Source organism: Engraulis encrasicolus, chromosome 13 (assembly GCF_034702125.1).
Source record: "Engraulis encrasicolus isolate BLACKSEA-1 chromosome 13, IST_EnEncr_1.0, whole genome shotgun sequence".
Lineage (NCBI taxonomy): Eukaryota > Metazoa > Chordata > Actinopteri > Clupeiformes > Engraulidae > Engraulis > Engraulis encrasicolus.
In genome coordinates, this window is record NC_085869.1 from 39,491,359 (window position 1) to 39,502,111 (window position 10,753).

At 40.3% G+C, this 10,753-nt stretch overlaps 1 protein-coding gene across 1 annotated transcript in view; it reads right to left on the minus strand.

Annotated features, from left to right (window-relative positions):
* Positions 1–10,642: 10,642 nt before the first annotated feature.
* Positions 10,643–10,753, minus strand: part of LOC134460540 (bone morphogenetic protein receptor type-2-like) — an 11,204-nt gene continuing 11,093 nt past the window's right edge. Inside the window, exon 6 of the mRNA XM_063212920.1 lies at positions 10,643–10,753. This exon is cut by the window's right edge and continues 1,811 nt beyond it. The gene's annotated coding sequence lies outside the window, so the exon portion shown is untranslated.

Genomic DNA, 10,753 nt, shown 5'->3' on the forward strand with positions numbered 1-10,753 from the left:
ATCAGAATGTGACCTGAGCTCCATAATTTCTGCATGTGGCTTTGCATACATTTGCATTAGGACAGCAGCCCTGACAAAACAGATCTTTACAACAGTATGTTGTAAAAAGTACTATGTGCTGCTGTACATTTACAATTGTGAATTGTACTCTATATGATATCCCACAATGCATTGCACATTACAGCAGTGAATAGTAAACTGGTATATACATCTTCTTGATGTAGAATTCTAATGTGAAATCACGACAATCTTTTACAGTGTATGTATCTGGAGTTTTTAAGTGATTATGTGTATTTTTTGGTTCACACATATGCCTTTAAATGTTGAAAATTCACTTTTGTTCTATTTTAATACTGTTTCATGTGTTCTATTTTTAACATATGTACCGTCATACGATGCTTACTTAACGCCTAAATACAACAAACAATTTTTTGTAATTTCACAAATATTCGTGTAGGCTTAAATTGGCTATTACTTTGATATTTCAACAACTCCTAAGGAAAATGTTGTAAGCACATTCCTTTAAAATGTCCAAAACTCCTTCTTACGGTAGTGACTTAAGAACTGACGGTGGTGACAGTAATCTGAGAGTGGTGAAAGTGGCCTAATTAGTACCTGCATTTAGCAAAATAAGTAGCCCTCTCAAGTCAATGGCATCTTGCATAAACACTTTATTTTTGTGTGTGCACAGTATGAGCATGTGTTTTTACTTCATTAGTTAGATTATCTAGGAAGTAAGCCACTGGTTGTTGAAAATGTGGTAAAAACAGCTTTTAAGTTGTTCAAATCCAAAATATAGAGGTGTATTATCATAGATGTAGGTCTTGGCTGTGCAGTGAATGCATTGGCCAAGCTCCCCATGTTTAACATTTTTCATAAAATGGGCTCTTTCTTGTTTTGTCAACAGCGGCAGACAGAATTAGAAGTAAAAACACATGTTTACTGTATTAAAGTGAATTACTTTAACAATTCAACATAACTGTAGATACTTATTGTATGGATATTCTTAAAACATGTCAAAAACACGTAAAACATGTGTTTTTTGGTGAACTCCATCAGATGTCACCACCGTCAGGTTTTCTGACAAAAAAACCTCCAAATGCACCTCAGTGGTGGCTAGAGTATCATTTTGGATCACAATTATTACTAACATGCCTAGTAATGTTTCATTAACCAGCACAATTTAGTAAAATATGGAACAACATGATGAGCAGAACAAAATCTGACGGTGGTGACATCTGACGGTGTGAGACAAAAAAAACACTCTTTTAAATATTATGCATTGTTTGTTCACATTAGCCATTTCATTTTCGCTCTGTTTCTTGGGTGCTTCATACCTTTTCTGAAAAAAAATATATTTATTAACATTAATGTAATACAATACTATTAAAACCCCCGACGGTGTTGACAGTTTATGGTTGGGACAGTACCAGTGTCCAAACAAATTAACAAATTGAGGACAAAATAATAACCTTACAGGAGCTTCAGTGATGGTGAAGTAGGCAGTAGAGCTAAAGGTTTGAAAAGGGGTCCTCAGTAATGAAAATTACCTTGTGCATACCTGATTTTATTGTCTTTTAGAAAAAATCTGACGGTGGTGACCAATATGCTGGACACATTTTGAGCAATCAGTAAATAATAGTAAATATTGTTTTACATCCACTATGTGCACATCTGTAGAAGGGTGGTTGACGTTTAAGGGCGTAACGCAAAAAAAAAAAAAAAGTTTTTCAAATTCCTGAAAAAAATGATGGATAAAAATTGGAAAAAAATAGAAAAAAATAAAGCACTTAGTGGTCTGTGGAATTTCACCTTATTTTTGCCATTTTTGGGAAAATGTGTCCTGCATCAACACATAGCATAGGCATGTCACACCGCAGGAAAATGGAGTCACACCACAGGGAATTCACTGCATTATGGCCATTTTAATCCTTTTGTATACATGACTGACATCTGAGCTCATGCTAACTTGATAATGATATTGTGTTTAATCTTAGTATGTGTTTTCATTAATACATTTTTTTTTTCCCTCCTATAAGAGCAGTCACACCACAGGACACCATAAAATGAACCTAAGCATTGCGTGACAGAAAGATTGCAATATGAAGACATATTAAGAGGTTAAGAGTCACCTTAAACTTCCACAGCACTCTCCAATAACTGAGGTACTGACTGGTTAGGAGCCAGTCTTTAAGACCCTTGTAGTTGGCCTTGCAGCTGCCCATTCACAAACATTGACATACATGTCACCCCACAGGACGCAATTTGTGTTACGAAATTGAACTTGTAGTTAATATTACTGTCTTGAGTTTTTTCCACATTCTCATATCTTAATCTAAAGTTAAGATTTATGCAATCATGCCAAATGCTTCATACATTATTCAAAATGTTGTTGGTTAATTTATATATATATTATTATATATTGTTTCATTAATGTTACAGTCACATCACAGGAAATTTGACATATAAACCTTTACATAAATCTTAACAAAAAATTTCTTCTCATCTAAGACTAATATGAAACATAATGTACCACATCTTCTTTCATTGACATTTGTTCTTTAAAGGAAAATAACAGTTTGTAGGTTTTTAACCAATGTTACGAAAAAACAAGGCGTCACGTCTCCCACCCAGAACCACTTTAATATGGTCTTCCACATCATGGTGATATTGTTCAATTCTGTTAGTGATTTTTGTATTTTAAGTCAATTGAAATGATGATGCCAGTCCTTGGGACAGGCGTTTTTACAGGGTGTGGACAGGTTTATAGCCATGAAAAGTAATACAATTACACTTAAATATTTCAAACAACTGTGTATTCGTGTGACAGACCCCTTGGCCATTACCTGGGTTCATTTTGTTTGTGAAAATTTAGTTGATTTTCAACAGAATTAATATTTTACTGCAGGGACATGTTTTTGCCAAACTTTCAAGAATCAGTGCCATAATGTTGTGTGCATTGCAAATTTTGAGCAAAACTGTGCTCTTACTCTGCTATTCGAACCTTCACACTTCACTATACTGGTGCGATGTGCCATTAATGGAGACTGGCCAACAGGCTGGTCCACATGAGCCATGAAACTTCCCACACTAAAATGACAGGTGTCTCAGTTACGTGTATTTTGTCCAACTCCTGTAATTCCCTCAAAACAATGATTTTGCTTGGCTTTAACAGTTGATAACCTACTGACTTGGCACAACTCTCTATCTTATGTCAATTGAATACTGAAAATGGCTGCAAAATACCAGGTGCCTCAGCTTTTTTGGACACCACAGTTCATTGTGAGATCAGCTAAACCAGTAAAATAACAAACGACACATACCTCAGTCGCCTATTTTTAAGTGTTACAGGGAAAAGAACTGTCATCTGTGCCTCAGCCTTCACTTCCTCATTCTCAAGGAAGCAGAGGGAGAGGGAGGGACTCAGAGAGGCAGAAGCTGATAGGACAGTTTAAGAAATCCCTCAAAGTAAATAGTCCAAAGCTTTTCTCCTAAAGTCTGTACTTGCTTGAATGTCTTCCTTGGAAGTCGCTGTGGTCAAAAGCATCTGCTAAATGTAATGTGATATAATGTCATGTAATGTAAAAAGTCATTGTACAGTTTGTAGATCAGGTCAAAGTGCAGTAGGAGTTTATGATAGGCGCGTGTCTATATTTAACCTCATGACTATTCCCACTGAATTATTTGCACACACACACACACACACACACACACACACACACACACACACACACACACACACACACACACACACACACACACACACACACACACACACACACACACACACACACACACACACACACACAGTTTTGAGGGTGCCCCTAAATGTGCGCCATTCTTACACTGCAGTAGTCACTGAAAAGTTTTTACTATAGTACGACTATGAAATTACATCAGCAATGCAATATGACTTGGTCCTTGTCTTTTTGGTAACAGCCAATAAAGGTGAAATCACCAGAAATGAAACCCCATTGAAAATGAATGGGGTTTTATTTCTGGTAAGTTAGAATTAAACTGGTGAGTTAACACCAAAACGTGGCATGGAAATCTACAGGGTATATTGAAGAGTGAAGGGTGGGTCACCAGGTCAACAAACAAGAACAGCTGACAGCAAAGCATCAAGGATATCTGGGCTTCCATAACTCCCATGTACTGTTTCTGCCATTGACTTCAATGTTAAACACATCATGGCAGTTATTAAGACAGAGAGAGTACCAACCAAGTATTGAACGTTGCATGATATGTAGATAGTACCAAATTTCAACTGATTTCAAGTGACCTGAATTTTGCTGAAGAAACATGTGATTTTATCACAATATTCTAATGATGCAAATTCCCCAAATCATGGATTTTTTTGAGCTGGAAGCCCAAAATATGCAAAACAATTGAATGATTGGAATAGTTAAAAAAACTGGACCATGAATCTATAATCCATGACAGTTTAACATTATTGATGGAATTATGGAAATAAATCAACTTTTTCATGCTATTCTAATAAAGTGGCCTGGAGCTGTATTTGGACTCTAGTGAGAAGTAGCCCAGGTATTCAAATTAGGCCGATAACAAAAGTCACCCTTCCGGGGCTCTAACGGTAGGGCACTGCACTGCTATACCGGTGACCCGGGTTCAATTCCGGTTTGGGTCATTTACCGATCCTTCCCCGTCTGGTATAATGGGTAGTGTCATCATGCTGTACCTTTAACAGCAGCCCGTCTGTCCCTCGCAGTAGCAGCAATGCTGATAGTAGCAGTAGCTGCAGTTGTGTCTGTGTCAAACTCTTTTTATAGCTTAGGGATTGTGGAATTAGTGGCCCACAGTTGCCCAATAACACCAGGCTGGCTCATTACAGTAGACACGCATCATTATAATCTGTCAGTCCCGGACATGACAGAACGCATGCTAAGATAAGCTTTCATATTCTTTCTAAATAGCTAGTTCTGCAAAAAAGCTAGTACTTCAGTAAATCCTTGACAGGCTTGAACCCTGATGAAACAGACAACACAAACTCTCCACCGGCTACAAAATATGAACTGCTTTATTGCTCCAATTTCTCAAACAAACAAATTGGTAAGGAGATTGTGTCGTCTGCATGAGTGATACCTCTGGGTACCCTACTTGGGTGGATGTGGAGTGAGGGGGGTCATGTGATATCGACCAAATAATGTATTATCTATAAAGGCCTACAGTAGTCTACCTTAGAGTGTCTCAACCTTTTTTAGGCGAGGCACCCTTTCAATTCATGAACAATTACAAGGCACCTCAATACAAACCAACTAGCCGTAACATGGCATCACATCCGATAAACTACCACACAAGTTTAGAAAAGTAACACATTTGGAGACCTCTGACAACCACGTTCGAAGTTGCAGTTGACTGGGGCGACCTATATTTACTTTATTGTGTGTAAATGAAAGATTCCACTAACTAGCATTAACTTTAATTTAGACAAATATGTATTATATTACATAATTTATTTATCAGCCACGTTTCCGTGGCACCCTTGAGGGTGGCCCCCGGCACCCCTGTTGAGAAACACTGGTCTACCTGTTTAACATCCAAGCCATCAAAGCCTTTCTGTTGCATTTTTTTTCAGTGTATTGGTTGGTCAACATTTTTTTACATTTTGAACATGTGTCTTATAAGATAAGCTTTTAAGCAGAATTAAGTCAGCAATTTCTATGCCTACTGTTTCTGAGAATTACAGCTATTGCGGCAAACAAATGTAACCAAGGTGACAAATTACAAAGGACAATAAATAGATTATAATAAATAACAATAAATAGTGATAATGAATTTTACTTTGTTTATGACAAGTCAGTGAAAGTGGTGACAGGAAGCGAGTGGGTAGAGAGAGACGGGGAAGGGCCGGCAAAGGAATCGAACCTGGGTCAGCCGCGTGGTAGATGAGTGCCCTACCGTTTGGCCACAGCAGGACCTGGGGCAGTTATAATTTCAACAGAAAGCTATTTGGCAGCATAATGGGTGCCAAGCAGGGCTGTAGTCAAGTCCACCTTTGTAAAGTCCAAGACCAGAATAGTCAAGTCCGAGACAAGTCCGAGTCCAAAAGAGGTTTGAGTCAGAGACAAGGCCAAGTCCAAAAGATTTGAGTCCAAGTCACATGTCGGTCAGTGTTAAACAATGAAAAGGATGTTTGAAGGCAACCCATATGGCATGGATGTGAAGACAAACTTGTTTATTGTTGGATTTCAAGCTCCACTCTAGAATTTATGGTAGCCAATGTCCTAAACAAAATAAAGACAGACCCGGTCGAGTCCAAAAGCTTAATTTGGCAAGACCAGTGTCCAAGTCCAAAACAAGTCCGAGTCCCATTGATAAGGAGTCCAAGATAAGTCCAAGTCCTTAAAAAACTGTTCCTGTCAGTATGAGGCTATGGGGCTACAGTTTTTTCAGTTTCTTTGGCAACATGTTTTTAAACATTGTGAACGGGTCTTATAAGATAAGCTTTTAAGACAAATTCTGTCAGCATTTCCTCCACTCACAGTTTCTCAGAAGCTGCGAGCAAAAGCAGTGTTTCTCAGAATAAAGCTGTTTTTTTAAACATGCTACTATTGGGGCAATATTAATTTCATAAGAAAGCTGCTTCCAGCATCTGCCAGCTTTGGCTTATTTGTGATGCTTTATTTTAATGGGCCTGTAACACACAGCAATGTAATAACATCCTGTCAACATAATAGCTCTGCCAAAGTAATACAAATGTGCAGTTGAGACGTAACGGCAGATGTGTTGGGTTTTCAGTCATTGCATATGCACCACTAGTAAAGCCTCTGGTGAGCCACATGTGTCCTTGCCATCTTGTGCTATACAAATACAGTCATTATATTATTATTATTATTACTTTGAGACGGTGTGAGTGTGAGCCCAGGACAGAGTCATATGAAAGTCAATTGAAACATCAAATGGTTCCTCGAATATCAAATGATATTTTTAATATACTGTATCTTCCACAGAGAAACAAAGCACATCATGGGTCAGTTCATGAGTAAATAATCTTTAATGATTGAAGTAGTGACATAGGCTGAGCAGCATCAGGATGTGTGTGTGTGTGTGTGTGTGTGAGATGGTTGAGTTTCTATGGACTCATCATGTACAGTAGCTCTGGGAACATTTTGATTCATTAATTCCACAACAATAATAATAAAAAATACAGACAAACAGTCAACTTCTGTCAGACCCTGACAGTCATTTCTGTCTTTCGCAATAGAGCTTAACCAACACAGTTTCTCACGTCCATGACTCTCATTCCACTTTGAATACATCTGCATTCCACTTTCAAATCTGCCATGTGATTAGAGAAACAGAGATGCTGGTTGGACACGATATGCCGTGAACAAAAGCTTTGATTGGTGTTTGCAGATAGCAATTCAGAGTCATTCAACTGTGGCCTTAACTGTGTTTCAGTCTATGTTTTAATCGGTGCGTTCGCGATGCCACCTGCTGCCACGGTCTGTGTAGCACGCATGCACACTTCGCCATTACAATGCATTCTGGTTTTGAAATTCCTAACCGGAATGCATTGTAATTTCGCAGTGCGCATGCGAAGACTGCTGCAGCACGCACCATCATGATGGAGCCCAATGATGTAGTATTAAAGTCTATGGGTTCAACTCATTATCTAACCTTGCGTCTTCTCCTTTTGCTTGTAGCCTTGTGAGACGAGGCAAGACATCATTGACAAAAGAAGCCAACGGGATGTTGAATGGGGAAAAAGTCCCCCAAAAGATGTTGTGTCTCGGTTGACAGACAGCGGGGAATCTTAATTGTTTCCTCCATGGAGTCCAGGTGTCAGCGACGCATGAGGCTACGGGCACAGTGCGAGCACGGGGGGTTGGATAGCGAAGCGGTGGGGTTATGGCCACCCAAATCCCGTAGGTGGTGGCAAAATAACATCTTAACATTACAACACATGTAGCCAACGCTTTAACCCAACATGACTTACAGTTATTGTTAAGTACAGGGTATTGGTTACAGTCCCTGGAGCAGTGTGGGGGTTACCTTGCTCAAGGGCAACTCAGCCATGGAATATGATAGGCAGGGTGGGATTCCTTAATCACTGGGTTGCCACGGCTGCCCCTCTTCAACGTTGATACTAGTGTGAAAAACATAGGAATGCTGTACCAAGATGCCAGCGGCAGCGTCCAGGCTCTGGCCACCACACGATATAACTCAGCGCATGGGGGCAGCCATGGTGTAATAGTTAAGAGTTGGTTGCAAGTTCAATCCCCACGTTTACCACTTCCTTCCTCCCTCCATGGCTGTAGTGCCCTTAAGCAAAAGCACCTATCCCCAAACTGCTTCAGGGACTGTATCCAATGCCCTGTGTCTGTATCTGTAAACCATTTTGGATGAAAGTGCCACTAAAGTATAATGTAATGTAATGTAATGAAAGAGTTCTCTAAGTGTAGTGTAATGTAATGACAAAAGTGTCAGCTAAGTGTAGTGTAGTGTCATGTAATGAACACGTCATCTAGTGTTCATATCTTTGTTCAAAGCAGCGGACCTTAGAAAGCCCTCTGCTGCCCTCTAGCGCCTCACGGTTGAACTGACAGTGGATGCATACACAGACAAAGGTACGTACAGTAAATACAGCAGAGATAATAAACAAAGGTAACAAAGTGGCATTACATTTTTTACAAGGTGTCTTGATGTACAGCCTTCGAAATATAAACAATAGCAATAGGATTGTTTTTTTTTTGGAACACAACAAATAAACATAAGAAACCAATACAGATGGATTGAGCGACTAGCTTAGTGTGACCCAACTATAGAATGTCACACACACACTGTGGCATCATAGCTTCGGTCACCGTAGCAACAGACAGGCGGGTTGCTTGGCGATAAGTGGCAGGGGACTTGAGATGAGTAAAATGTGTGTGTGTGTGATTGTGTGTGATGTGTGTGTGTGTGTGTGTGATTGTGTGTGATGTGTGTGTGTGTGTGTGTGTGTGTGTCTGAGAACACTCTCTTCTCTCCCTCTCATGTTCAGTCTCTTTCTCATGTTCAGTCTCTGCCTTCAAAGTGAGAGAGCACACACTAACATTGCTGGATTGGCCTTTGGGCATACAGGGTATTTGTCCGGTGGACTGTTGATAATTTTGGCCTTGTCCTTCCCTCCATGTAGTGGTATCAGTCCTCATGCCATTACAGCACACCTCTCCGAGTCAGATGTAGGTGTTCATTTTGGCCATGGTGATCAGAATAGCTGGTAAGAGATGGCTAAAATCACACAGGTTTCATTGTCTCTGTCAATGCCTGGCAGACCGGTCGTGGCTGAAAATGCCTGGTTAGATTTTTTTGGCCCAGTCTGTATGCTTGAGGGGATATTAGTGTGTGTGTGTGTGTGTGTGTGTGTGACATGGCAGGGAACTATTGTTGATGGTCAAAAACAAAACAATTGATTGCTATGGTCAATAAGTGCACCATTTAAACATCAAAACATTAAACATTAAGAAATATTAAAATAACATAAAAATAATACAGACATTAAAAATATCATTTTAAACACATTTTGAAAGAAACAAATAGAATTACACAGATGTTTAAAGTGATAAAAAAATAAGAGCTCAAAAAGAAATGCTAAGAGAAGCGTTGAAAGCTATGCGCCTATTGCACCTGTGAAAAATAGTATCGTACAAAAGCCAGCGATTGATTGATTACATGACGTGTTCTTTTCAGACAAGCCATTGTGATGTCATAATGACGCCGCGATTCTAGAATGTGTTTAAAACAATTAGACAGACCAGACGGCGGGCAGCGGGCTCTGTCTCACAGTAACAGTCCACCACCACCACATACAGTATTTACATGGACATGCCGCCCATGATGCACACAAACACCTGTGTCTGTGTGGGTGTGTGTGTGTGTGTGCGCGTGTGTTTGTGTTTCCGTAGACGTTTATAAGCCCGGTATGTTAGATTGTGACCTTAACAGCCATAACGTTCTGGTGTTCTTGTGTGTGTGTGTGTGTGTGTGTGTGTGTGTGTGTGTGTGTGTGTGTGTGTGTGTGTGTGTGTGTGTGTGTGTGTGTGTGTGTGTGTGTGTGTGTGTGTGTGTCAGTATCCAAGTTCACAGAGTAGAGAGCTGTCTGTAGCCTGGTCCAAATCCATAGCTAGCTGAGCAGGCAGATCAGGTTCACTCATGTATGTACAGTACCCACTGTATATAGGCTATCGAACCATACCGCACGGTGCAGCACACACACAGCATAAAATAAAAAGAGACGAGAAGAGGAGAGAATAGGAGAGGAGAGCGGAGGATCCAAAAAGCCAAAGACCACGCACCTCCATGACAGGGTCATAGGTCGAAGCGCCCCAGTGCATTTTGGGAGAGAAGCCATGGACCCAGACAGACAGAGTGATTGGCTCCTGGCTAATGGGGAAGCAGGTTGTCCGAAGCTGGCGTCATCATGAAGGCAACACGCACATGTTATAATCCTCACTTACACACGCACGCACTCAGACTCACACGCAAGCACACTCACACAGAGGGTATTTCTCAAAACTCTAGGGCACGTACTTCCAAGTATATCAGCCTCATTAGTCACGTCCAGTGATTGGATACTCTGTAGAGTTCACCAAAGAATATCCAATCACTGGGCGTGACTAATTTTATGCTCTAGAGTTTTGAGAAATATCCAGTCTTGGTGTCCTCTTTCCTCCACCCCTTTCTCAAGCCCCCTCAAGCTCTGATTGGTCAGTCCAGTGTTCCACAGAGCGTTCTAGTCCCGCCCCTA